The 13,316-nt window shown below is 41.9% G+C and overlaps 1 long non-coding RNA gene across 2 annotated transcripts in view; it reads left to right on the top strand.

Annotated features, from left to right (window-relative positions):
- The first annotated feature begins 1,144 nt into the window (after positions 1 to 1,144).
- LOC103662786 overlaps positions 1,145 to 13,316 on the top strand; it is a 37,751-nt gene continuing 25,579 nt past the window's right edge. For both annotated transcript variants that reach the window (XR_568571.2, XR_568572.1), the window contains exons 1-2: positions 1,145 to 1,465; positions 1,985 to 2,055. This is a non-coding gene — a long non-coding RNA (uncharacterized LOC103662786). The remainder of the gene's footprint in view (positions 1,466 to 1,984; positions 2,056 to 13,316) is intronic.

The following is a 13,316-nucleotide window of genomic DNA, read 5'->3' as shown; positions in this document are numbered from 1 at the left end:
ATAAACCAATCCTCTTCTGTAATAAATTATGACAATACTGCAAAAGATGGCATTGATATATACTACATATATAGAGATATAGAGATAGATAGATATAGAGATAGATAGATAGATAGATGATAGATAGATAGATAGATAGAGATATAGATACACATAGATATGTATATGATTGTTTATTGACATTGTATTCTCCTATGTGTTTCCAGGAAAAAAAAAACCCATAAAAGAAAGAAGTAATTGGTTGATACTCCCTGATCCAAATGTGTTTAACAGATATTTTGGGTACAATGCATCTCTCATCGGAAATTAAATTAAATGGTGCCTGAGTTTTCAAAGTAAAGGCAGGAGGTTCCTAAGTACTCTTGCCAAAGGAGTTTTGTGGACACTGAGTGACCTGGGCAGCCAGCTCCACGACTTTAGGACCTGCTGAAGGGGTCCTTGCCGGAGCCCCCCCCAAAAAGGAAGTGGCGTTAAAAGATGCTGATGTACAAATTTCCACGTCTCTCTGTACTCTGTGAATCTGCCTGCCAGACCAGAACAATCTGGGTGAGGGTAGAGCCTTGACCAAGATCAGCCAATGTCCAACATGACTCCTAGCCTCCGCCTGTGAACTAAAAATAGAAGTGGGCATTCAGCAGAGGAACCGAAAGGGTAAACACAACCAGGCTAAGTCACATGAACAACACACCATAGAATAATCCCTGAACCTTTGCTCTTGGCAGGGCAGTAGGACGGTGGTCCTTTAGCTTTCCTGATCACCACAAGACCTGGCTGTTCCATGGTGTCCAGTCTTCCCAGGAAGGCTCCTTATTCTATTTCTCCTGCACACAAGCGGCCAAAAGGCTAAAATTACTTGTTTCCATGTGTCCCTTTACCACTTCAGCCTGTTCATCCCGAAGAGATCGTCATTAGCAAGAGGACTCAGACAGTCTCCTTCCCTTCTCATAGGAATCTGTAATCAGAAAATCTTGATTATCTCAACACCTGCCCAAGTAACCCTCTTATTTTTTTTTTTTAAAGATTTTATTCATTTATTCGACAGAGAGAGAGAGAGCCAGCGAGAGAGGGAACACAAGCAGGGGGAGTGGGAGAGGAAGAAGCAGGCTCATAGGGGAGGAGCCTGACGTGGGGCTCGATCCCAGAATTTCGGGATCACGCCCTGAGCCGAAGGCAGACACTTAACCACTATGCCACCCAGGCGCCCCCCAAGTAACCCTCTTAGACTGAGTATCCCTGCCACTCCCATAAACGTTTACCCTGGACTGCCTTCTATGGACAGTCAGCTGTTTCATCTGCAGAAGTCTTATCTCCCAAATCGATTATGAGGGGTTTGGGGGAGGGGTGGAGAGGAAGAACTCTGAATCTGGCATAAAGCTGACCGGCCATCTCCAGAAGGGTTTGGGCTAAGGATTGCAGCTTCTCAGCTTTTTCTTCAGTGGGTGAGCAAACACCCTTTCTTCCAGAGGTAAAATGCCCCAAGCCTGTTATTGTTTCTTATCTCTTTCACTTATCTCTCTCAACAAGTCTCCATTTACAAACCCTTTGTACAATACGCTCAATATGTTTAGGGGATCAGAAAGCTTACTGACCCAGGCCTGTTACCCCACACTTTTTAGCTTTTTATTTTTTTTTATTCCTTTTTTTTTTTTTTTTTAAGATTTTATTTATTTATTTGACAGAGAGAGAGACAGTCAGCGAGAGAGGGAACACAAGCAGGGGAAGTGGGAGAGGAAGAAGCAGGGTCCCAGCAGAGCGGGGAGCCCGGTGCTGGCTCCATCCCACGACCCTGGGATCACGCCCTGAGCCGAAGGCAGACACTTAATGACTGAGCCACCCAGGCGCCCCACATTTTAGCTTTTTAAATCTTGTTATGTTATCTCTCTGCAAATCTACATTTATTTTATAGCTCTTAAAACTTCACCCTCATCAGAGATACTGTATTTGAGAATCTTGCTCCACCAACACCATTAATTTTTACCCCCAGGAACCCCAAGGGCTCTGTGGAATCTTCCCAAGCTTCCCAGGAAAGCAGACAAAATGAAAGGAACAGAGTGGGTGAGTCTGACACTTCAATGCTTTGTTCTGTTTTCCACACTGGCCACAGTAAGACTGATTCTACAGCCCGAAGCAAAAATGGAAACATGTTCATATAGTGAGATTTAACCTCATGACCAAAAATAATCCCTCCACCTTTAGATTTTTTTTCCGCCGCTGAATTGAGGTTTTGTGTCTAGGATTTCAAAAGCCCAGTATTCTGAGGTCAACGTTGGATGCTTCATGGTGTAGCCTTGTCTATCAGAACTTGTACATCAGGTTCAAGGAGATGGGTTGCACAAATAAGACATATCTGATGTAGGAAAGTTCTTAGGGTTCGAAGCTGATGTCCAAGAAAGAGTTCTTGATGCAAAAGGGTGGTTTTATGAAAGCACAGGGACAGGACCCATGGGCAGAAAGAACTGCACTGGGGTCATGAGGAGTGGCCAGTTATATACTTTCAAGATGGGAGGGGTTAGGATAGCATAAGCCTCCCAGGTATTTGGGAAAGAAGGTTGCCGGGAGCCTGAGGGGGTAGCTGTTGTTAGGAAAAGGTCATTTATTATGGTTGAGTGAAAACTCAGTCATGAGACCCTTCAGATGTATATCAGTGGGTCATATACTTGGGGGATGATTGCCAGCATGTATCTTGGGGGTAGAGATAAAGGAAGTTTCCAAAGGAAATTTTATATGTTAAAGAAGACTTACAGGATCCTGGGGGTCAGGCTAAGATTGCCTTTGGCCCCTAGCAAAGTGTCAGCATCAGGGCAGCTGCGTTCCTAGAGGAATGTCACTCTGCCTGTTTCAAGGACTTGTCAATGGCCGTAAATAGTAAGGAAATTTAATAAGTTTTCTTCTTTGTTTCCCACATCATATCCACAAGGCGAGTTTCATGATCAGCCTGGGAGAAGAGGTAGATAAAAAATTTGGAAGTTCTGTCCTAAGAAGGTCTGGCCAGTGGTCCCTAGTGGGGCAGGAAGGAAGCCAGGGCTCCCCAGTATTCAACATTCACGAGCTTGCTGAGCATATCTTACCTGTAAAACAACAGAGCCAGCTCATGATTGTAAGCTAACTATTTGTTCACAGGATCATTCCTTCATTCCACAAACAGTACATGTCAGGCGCTTTCTACAAAGAATATCTTTGCATGAAGAACACTGGGCAGAAATAGAGCATTCAAAACAGAAAATTCTAGGTTTATAAAAAAGTTGTTGCAAAGTACAGACTAGAGCTGGAAATGAGGCTGTATCTACTTTTTCCCTTAGAAATCACTCTGGCCATTTGGTAAAGTGCCCTGTTTTCAATCAATACTAAGAACTGATTGAAGATTAAGAAACACCGAGTCCTGATTAAGGAAATGTTGGTGTATGTAGATAGATGCTTTATTAGGTTGATTTTGGTGTAAGATTATCTATCAGCTACAAATAGGGCTTAGAGTTGGGTAAACTGTTGCACACCCATAAAATATTTCTGCCTGACTTCTTACTTCTGGCAAGGCAGGCGTCTGACTAGAGGCTTCTCTGAACTTGAAGGGGTGTTATAGTCAGGATATGAGCTCCTCTCATCATTCCTATGTCCAGTCATACCACTGGCATTGACCAAGAACACACTGACCTTCCATGGTGCTAAGTTCCTTGACAATTATCTCTGCTCCTCTCTTAATTATCTTACTCTTTCCTATCCCTGCTCTCCAACCTCGGTCCTGATTCCCACTCTGTAATACAATTCTTCTTGCATCTTTTTCCATAAAGATCTGTGTTTCTCTTATATTTTCATTCTCTTAATGTTTAACGAGTTATGTGTAGCCAGATCTATCAAAAATCACAAGCCACATGTCAAATGGCTTAACACAGTGTCAGACCCTGACCTGAGTTTCACTTTGGTTCCATAAACATCAGATGTTACATTTGATGTAGAAGCAATTGCTGTTCTGTTTAGATGTTCCTGACACCATCTCAATCCATTACTTCACTGAGAAATTTTGCTCACTGTCTTCTTCCTTCTATGGATGAATTAATTGTGCCTAACAGTGAACATCCTCATTCCCAAACCCAGGCCAGCTCTGATGACCCCGTCAACAACTCCAGGACTGAGTTCTCCTCCCTGTTGATTTATGGAGGTTCAGGCAATCTGTACCAGCAGGAAAATAAAAATGCATAAAGGGAAAGAAGACTGGGGCAAATTTTACACTAGATTGAACCATAGGAAATTGCTGTTTTTGTAGGCTAAAAGTGGCCAGACATCAACAATTTTATATGGTTTAACCCAATACATGAAACAATGCACTCACAGTTCAACAAAGTAAGTCACAAACTCCATCGTGCACAATGATTATGAAAATGAAAGGTGTCCTAAAAACTCAGTGTGTACTGCTAATTATACATTAAATGCTGCATGTATGGAAATTGCTCTTTTAAGAGTTTATATGCTTGAGGGGTTACCCCCAATGCCATCTATTTTTAAATATTGAACAAGAGTGACAGATCCCCTGTTCTGCATCTGAGGAAATGAAAGCACCACACCCAGGCAAATGAGATTGATGGAAAAACATGTGAATGAAGGGCACTTTTCTTATTTTGCTCCACGATCCAAAGGGCTGGTTCAAGAGGGTGCTTCATTGCGGTTGATAACTCATCCAAACATGAACCTCAGAGGGGGCACCACCCTCCCACAGGGCATGGGAGGAGGATTGGCCCAGAGAGACATGACTAATGTAGGGTCATCCAGGGGTCCACAAGCTGAACAAGTCGTGAACCTCAACCTTACCAATGTCTGGTCTTTGCTTCACCAGTAGCTGCATTTCCTCTTTTAAAGGCATGACCAAGGAACACAAAACCAGAGACCTTCCTTGCTCCAGCCAACCCATCTCAGGGAGGAATATAGAGACTCCTTTCAGCAGATCTGACTCCTGTTAGAAAATCAGGATTTGGCGGGCAATGTGACATCTCTAAATTTTTTCCTTCAAAAATCATCTTCTCATTTATACCCCTCAGTGTTTTAAATTTAAAAATCTCCTCTATTAAAAAATATATATATACATGGAAGCGTACACACATGGTATCTGGGCTGTATTTCAAGTAGAAGAATCAAGAAAAACCAAGACCCAAATATCTGCAGTGAATTAAGAGTCTGGTTAAAAGTCATTCCAATAAAATCAAACTGTATTTAGCACTCCAGAGAAAATATTACTGTAAGATTGTAACTTTATAGCATCGTATCATTTGCTCTAGACTTTTGCCCCCAAATACGGTTTTTAAATCAAAATAATATTGAAATTTCTTTTAAAAGAAATTCAGCTTAGGGGCGCCTGGGTGGCTCAGTTGGTTAAGCATCCAACTCTTGATTTCGGCTCAGGTCATAATCTCAGGGTCATGAGATGGAGTCCCACGTTGGCCTGCACGCTGGACATGGAGCCTGCTTATGATTCTCTCTCTGCTTCTCCCTCTGCCCCTCCTTCCCCCACCTCAAAATAATAATAATAAAATAATAAATAAAGCAAAAATAAAAAATAAAAGAAATTCAGCTTAAAAGATGGGTGTGAAATATATGAACACTCCACGTGCATATCTGAAAACATACACACATGCTTTGCTCCCACGGCTGTGGTTCCATTCTCATAAACTTTGGAAACTATTTAAACAGCTCATTCCAAGGCCATTAAAAAAGGAAAACACATGAGAATATATAGGTATACCAATCTAACCAAATATCTCACTTCTAAATAAATTGAAGAGAAGGATAGTATACTTCATTGAAGCTCACAGGCTCTCAAACTTCACGTCCATTTTCCCACACTTTGACTAGAGTAAGAACCCCCCCCCCCACCTCTCCACATTCCAAACTTTGTTTCACTTAATAAGCACTTATTGAGCACCTAGGTGTACAGCACAGGGCTAAATGCTGATGGAAACATAAAAGTATAAAAAGCAGTCATCAGCTCCCAGGAAGCTGACATCCTGTAGAGAGAAAAATCAGACCACCCTCCGGTCTGTTCCCCACAGTGTGCTCCCAGGAGCACACATTGCTTGACTTAACCGTTTTTACACGAAACACCAGTGCCCAGCCAAATAGATTTGAGAATTACAAAGTTAAACAAAGTTAAATAATTTTCCTTGTTGTCGAATCGGAAACTTGACTGGGCAAATATGAATTCTGAAACTCCAAGACAGGAATGCAAGACGCAGAACCTCCCAGGCTGCTTGGTCAGGAGACGGGTTTTACCTGCCTCGTTTGCCACCAATCACACTCGGGCAAACATTGGGTTAGGTGACGAATGACTTATTGTCTGTTCTACTCCTTTGGAAAGTTTAGAGGACAGAGACCACATGGAATGTTGAAGAAGGACTTCCAGGGGAGTTGGAATTCAAACTGAATCCTGAGCTGAACTCAAAAAGAAGAAAAGAATTTGGATAAACACAGAAAAAGGAAAAGAAAGGGAAAAAAAAAAGATAAGACAAGACAGAGATTTCTGATGAGAACCAACATGAACCCACCAAAGCTTGGAGCCGAGTATGAGCATTGCACATTTAGAAGTCAGTAAAGAGAACAGTCTTACTGGAGAGAAAGACCCATGTTGGGAATGACAGCATAAAAATACAAAGGCTGAAAGTACTAATCTGGGGTTAGTTTTTCTAATTCTCCTAACAACTGGCAGATAGGCATTACTGTGATCATTTTGCAGCTAAGGAGACTGAGACCTGGGGAGAGCAAGAAACTCTCCCGAGTTCTCAAAGCCAATAGACAGCCAAGCTGGAATTTGAACCCGAGTAGTGGAAATTAATCAGGTAGGACTTTAAAAGCCAAAATGGAGGGTTTCTTATTCTTATGTTAGAGACAGTGGAGGTTTGCAAGCACTGGAGATTTCTCGGAAGGAGATGGATGTGAAACTGGTATTTTAGGAAGAGAAGCTTAGCAATGGTGATCAGGACAATTTAAGGAGGAAGAAAAGAGGATCTTTTTTGGAGGTTATTTCAGTGATTTGACATGAAGACACATGAAACTGGACAGGCATGGAGTCAAATGGGAGGTGGCTAGTGGCACTTGGTGATGGATTGAATGTCAGTGTTAAAGGTGAGGGAAGAATCCAAGATGGTTTCCTACTCCTTTCTTGACTCTCTCCACCCTCAGTGAAGGTGTGAACAGTGGGCTATTGGGAGGGCTGAACAGAGAAGGAAAGAGCTCACCAGTATGGCATTTCACAGAGTTCCTGTTAAGCCCAGCCTGGGGCTGGGTTATCACAAAGAATCCACATACACAGGTGCATAGATGTGTTTCCTCAACCAGCAACTATTCAAAACTGTGACTCCTACCTTTCAGAGGTTCCAAACATTTCTTTTCTTTTAAAGGAGTGTCTTTATTCTCAAATTCAGCTGAGAATCACTTATTTAAAATCAAGGAGGAAGTGTCTACAGTTCCAGTCCTAAGCCGAATGCCCTTGACCAAGCTCCTTCAACTTTTTAAGCTCCAGTCTCTTATCTTCAAAATGGAAGTTCATTAGAGGCAGTAAATTCCATAATTCTCATAATCAGCACCAAATGACAGATCTTTGGCTAGAGTTAAATGTCTTTGGAATAAGCAGTTTTCTCGCCCTTCCCACCTCTTGTCTCTAGCCAACTTACATGCATATGTGAAAGCCCTCATAGTCCTCTGACACAAATCCTGTCTTTATTCCAGGTCCAGGCCCCTAAACCAGGCCACATAGAGTGTGACAACTGGGTTGTGACAAACAGCTGATTTCCTTCTAACACAAAGGAAGCTTTGCAAGGTGCTCTGACATTTACTAGATACACCAGCCTTTACAGGGAAGTCAGAGCATTCTGCTTTCACATAGATATGTGAGTGAACTGAGACCCAACACATAATAAATGCCTAAATCTCAATTATAATGTCTCCATCCCTTTTGTTTATTAGTAAAAACAGCTGTCCATAAATGTGTAATGACTACACTAAAGGGGTATAAATTTTCCATGGAATGGTCAAATAAGCATTGAAAAGCTCTGGTCCAGTCATATTGATTTGTTTTGCTGAGTTCATAGGACTACAAGACCATGCTTTTTGGTTGACTACAAACAGAACTCTCTGAGGGCAAAAACATGGAGTTAATTTCTATACCCAAAATCATGCCAGCATTTCCAAACTTCTTTACCAATTTATGCCTTCACAAGCCCTTCAAATAAAAGGTGAAAACGTCTGAGATCAAGAAAGCTATAAAGTGACTACAAAAGGTCAGAGACCTTGGCTGGGAATCCACAGGATATGCATGGAGTGAGTATTGCCAGAATTATCGAGCTGGACATATCGCTCTTGCTGTTTCCTCACATGAGCCCAGCAAGGTGCTGCATTATGTCAACCGCATGAGTCAACCCCCACAGGAATGTGCTCAAATGGAAAACAGATAGTGCATGGGCCACAGTGAGTACTGCTTCACACTGTTCTCTCCCTGGAATTGAGAATGGGACTGTGGCCAGGATGGGGGTTAAGGGGTGGGGATGAAAGAGAGCCAACTGATTCTGAAACAGTCAAGAAGACTGGGGTCCATCTGTCAGAATGGAATTCATCACGAGCACTAAATGATGACATGTGCTTTCTTTTGGAGTGGGGTAAAGATGGAGCTGGGAGGATCTTGGTATCACTCAAGAGCAGATCCCAAAACAATAATTTGAATGCAAACAAGTTAAGTGAAAGAAGAGCCTTGGAAGCACCAGAAGGAAAATGGAAAAGTGAGCAAGGGGGACAAAAACAGTACATGGTACAAGATGCTGTGAGTATCTGAGGCTTAATTTGTCTGGGTACACATAGGATATAGGGTGGATGTCATCTCAAAGTTGTCCTAGGGTGTGGATTATCCTCCAACTGTCTTTCATCATTGATGAGGGCTACTCCAGATCCATTAACTCCCTGGCCAAGAGAAAGCCCTCAAGCAGTGTCGTCGTGCTTACAGAGGGACACTGCCACCCACACACACTATGAGGACCAGGGCCAAGGAGACATGGGTACGGTTCCAACAGTATCTGCTAAAGTCAGCTGAAGAAGTTGTGGGCATAATTAAAAACCAACAGGGGAATGTTGATGAGGCAAAGCTCAGAGGATTTTTAGGACAGTGAAAACACCCTGTGTGATACTATAATGGTGGACACATGGCATTATACATGATACATTGTCCAAACTCATAGAATGTACAACACCAAGAGTGAGTCGTACTGTAAGCAATGGTCTTTTGGCAATTACAATGTGCCAATGTAGGTTCATCAATTGTTAACAAATGTACCACTGTGGTGGGGGATGTTGATAATGGGGAGAGTTGTGTGTGTATGGGGCAGGGGTATACAGGATATCTCTGTACCCTCTTCCAATTGTGCTGTGAACCCAGAACTTCTCTAAAAGGATAAAATCTTTTTAAAAAACAGTAATGAGAAGTTTGTAATTCTTTCAAATGTCATCCAGCTCCAGTAAATACCATCTGAAGGAATGGCAGCCTTTCAAAAATCTGATGGTTGGGGACAGAGCTAAAATCAGCTTTTACTGGGTGTGGTTATTATGTTCCATCCCCCGTGCCCCCACACTTGGATTACTACAGTAGCTGTTTAAAGTGGTTCTCTGCTGCCAGGCCTGCCTGCCTCTCACCTCTCCTACACATAGTGACCTGCTGGGCCAATCGAGTAAACATTAATAAAGACCATAAATATGTTCAGTTAAATGTTCGGTTAAATGCAATACAACCATTGTACTTTTATAAGTCTTTATGTAAAATGAATCCACAAATCCAAAAGAATCCTTTGTCATACCCTCTGTCCCAAATTGGATGTAACAAATTGTGATCACAATATGAAACAATTTCCAGAATATATTTTTAAGTTTGAAAACAAAAACAAAACACAAACTACAAAAAAACATGACACAGAGCAGTGTGCAATGTGTGCTGCCATTTGGGTAAAAAGAAGGGGATTAGAGAAGAAGAGATTGATGGATAGACTGATAGACAGGCAGCTAGACATATAGAAACATACAGGGATGTGCACATATGCGTGTCTAGACAGAATATCTCTGGAAGGATACTCAAGAAACTAGATCCAATGATTCCCTCTAGGGAAGGAAAATGGAAAATAAAAAGGAAAGGAGACTTTTTCACCATCTATCATTGTATATTATTTAAATTCTTATCATGTGCATGCATTAACTTTTTTCTTTGAATTGCATGAGATAGACAGTTAAGATGGAAGGCAAAAGAATAATAATAAATATAATCCCTCTTTGTAGCCTGTACCTTCAGCTCCAGCCAGACTTCCTCCTACCTGCCTTCAAATGAGCAACATATATTCCCCAAATTTTCAGGCTGCTCCTCTGATGGATGCGTATCTCATGGCTGTTGCTTCTTCTTATCAATGCCCAGTCAAGTCTCACTTGCTCCAAGAAATATCCCTCTAGTAATCCAGACTAATTTGATCCATCACCACCACCACCAAATACTACAGCTTTTATTTCCCAGCAAGCACACCAGATCTGGACAATAGGAACGAGGCAACTATTGGTGTTCCCCATGCCATGTGCCTCTGGTAGAGGTGCTAAATAGAACCTGAGAATCGTTGTCTTTTAACAAGTTCTGGTGGGGTATGTCTAAGAGCTCAAGAGCTGCTTCTGTATACAGAAGTCGTCTTACCAAGGGCAGCATTTGCCAATCCCAGCAACCTTCAGCTAAATCAAAGAATCATAGGGCAGCAAGAACCCTCTTGGTATCTTCAAAGTGGCAAAAGCTCACTTTAGAGAGTATATACTGCCAAGAGAGAGCTGGAATAGGAAAGGAAATCATTAAAACATGGGCAGACCTCTGATCTATGCAGGAAACCACGCTGGTGACTCAGAGAAGTGGCCCAGAATCCACAGTACGTCAGACTGTAGGATACAAAAGGATTTGGGAGTGTTTTCCAATGACTGGAGGGCCTTCTGTCTTCTGGACAGAGTAAAAGATGTGGACATGCCCATTTGGAGGGTGAAACTGGGACAGTGCTAAATGGTTGTGAAAGAGAAGGAGAAAGCAACTGAGGGCTGGGGTAGGAGTTGAGGGGCAGCAGTGAGACCCCAGGTAGGAAAAAGAAAAAAAGATACCATCAATGCAGAAAGGAAGAAGAAATACCTCCTTTAATAGCATGGCAGGGAAAAGTAGACTTTGGAAAACAGATCAGAAGGATAAGAATTTGTAAAGAATTTGCTGAGCAGTATATAAGCTGGCAAAATCTTTAGGGAAATCTACATTACTCATCAATGTCTCCTACTATAGACTGAATCTTTATGTCCCTCCCACCCCTGCAAAACCCACGTGTTAAATCCTAACACCCAATGTGATGGTATTTAGAGGTGAGGTCTTTGCAAGGTGATGAGGTGTCCTTATAAAAGAGACCCCATAGAGAGCCCTCACCCCTTCCACCATGTGAGAACACAGTGAGAAGATGGCCACCTATGAACCAGGAAGCATGTGTTCACCAGACATTGAACCTGCCAACACCTTGATCTTGGACTTCCCAGCCTCCACAACTGTGAGAAACAAATTTCTGTTGTTTATAAGCCACCAAGTCTATGGTATTTTTATAGCAGCCTGAATGGACTAAGACACCTCTCTGGCTAGCCCTCACTCAAGTCTTATTCTTCACCTTTCCCATATTTCAGATACTGGAGATCTTACTCCATTAAAATTCAGGGTCTTGGGATCCCAAATCTTTTACCTTTTGTTTCGCTATTAGTGAATGTACCTCCTTCTTTGTAGACAAGCAAATCTCTAGATCAGAGTTTCTTCGTGAAGATATATAATCACTTTTCCTCTTCAATTAGAGAATGCTGTTGTTTACCCAACTGTTTTTATAGACTAAAAATGCAACCGACTTGAAAGAGCTGCTAAGTTACAAATCAACATGCATTTCCATCCAGCTTCATACTATTCAAACATGTCTAGTTTTCATCTCTCTTTGCTACCAAATGAAGCAGTTGGGGGGGGAGGGCTCCGATGCTCAATATAAAATTTACTTCTGTCCAACTCTTTATTTTTCTGGCCTTGGTACTGGGTTTACAGTTCCCTTAGAAAGAAAGCTATCCAACTACCTTTGGAAAAACAATGCATTTTGGTAATCTACCAGAATGATTCCATGTTAGAGTTATTGCAGCTTTTCAGATGTCCAGCTCCTTGTGCAGGATAAACTAGAGCCGAACAATTAAGTAGAAATGTTCCTGGCATACCAGAGGCACCCGTCCACTGTCACAATTGTGGAAAGAAGGTGCCCTTTGTCACTTTATTGAACACATATTGCCAACCAATTCGGTAATATCGAAGTTCTTTTGGACTTTTTGGTCATTGCCTATCATTTTAGAGCAGTATCTATTGTTTACAAAAATTGAGGTTTGAGTCATGGTGGGTTAAAATAAGTGACTTTTGGAATCTGAACAAAAAAATTTCTAGGGTAACATAAAAAATATAAAATCACTTCTTAGTAATTTCCTTCTTCAGTCTGTCAGCAACATTCTGTATAATGTCTTCTTCCTTTGCACTGTTAATCGAATAACTGGAGATCTGGGGCATTTTCTCAAGTAATAAAAATATGGGAACTACAGCCTTGGGAAGTGGGGAGAGGGTATAATTGTACATCAAAGTACAGCACTTGGCCCAGCGTAAACCATCAATAGTGTTTACTGAATCTAGTATAATGACAAGAAAGTAGAAAAGAACAATATGAGAAATTGAGTTGAAAATTAAGAAATAATCATTTCTGAGTAAGAAACTAACTAAGCATAAAGGACACTCCCTTCCTGTTATTCTGGTTTCAAAAGTCTTTAAGCAGAAACAGGGTCCTAATCCTATACTGATGATGCCTGAACCCTTTGCCCTCAGAGATCTGCAATTTCTTCAGGCCTTCAATGGGAGCTGGATACAAGACATAGATAAACAGAATGGCCAATGAGATGGACTACTGTAGGAGTTAGCGATGGGAGATGGGGCCAAAATAGGGAGCGGAAGAAATTAGGAGAAGACAAAGCCCTTTTGTTTCCATTTAAAGTGTACCCTAGGGCTGCCTGAATGGTTCAGTCTGTTAAGTGTCTGACTCTTTATTTCAGCTCAGGTCTTGGTCTCTGGATCGCCAGGTCAATCCCCACGTTGGGCTCTATGCTGGGTGGAAGGGGGAAAAGAAAAAATGAGAGAGGGAAACAAACCATAAGTGACTCTTCATATGGAAAACAAACTGAGGGTTGATGGAGGGAGGTGGAGTGGGCGAGATGGGTGCTGGGTATTAAAGAGGGCA

This window comes from Ursus maritimus, unplaced genomic scaffold (assembly GCF_017311325.1).
Source record: "Ursus maritimus isolate PB19 unplaced genomic scaffold, ASM1731132v1 scaffold_1, whole genome shotgun sequence".
In the NCBI taxonomy this organism is placed as follows: domain Eukaryota; kingdom Metazoa; phylum Chordata; class Mammalia; order Carnivora; family Ursidae; genus Ursus; species Ursus maritimus.
Note: the sequence above shows the minus strand (reverse complement) of the source record. Positions and strands in the feature narration are given on the sequence as shown.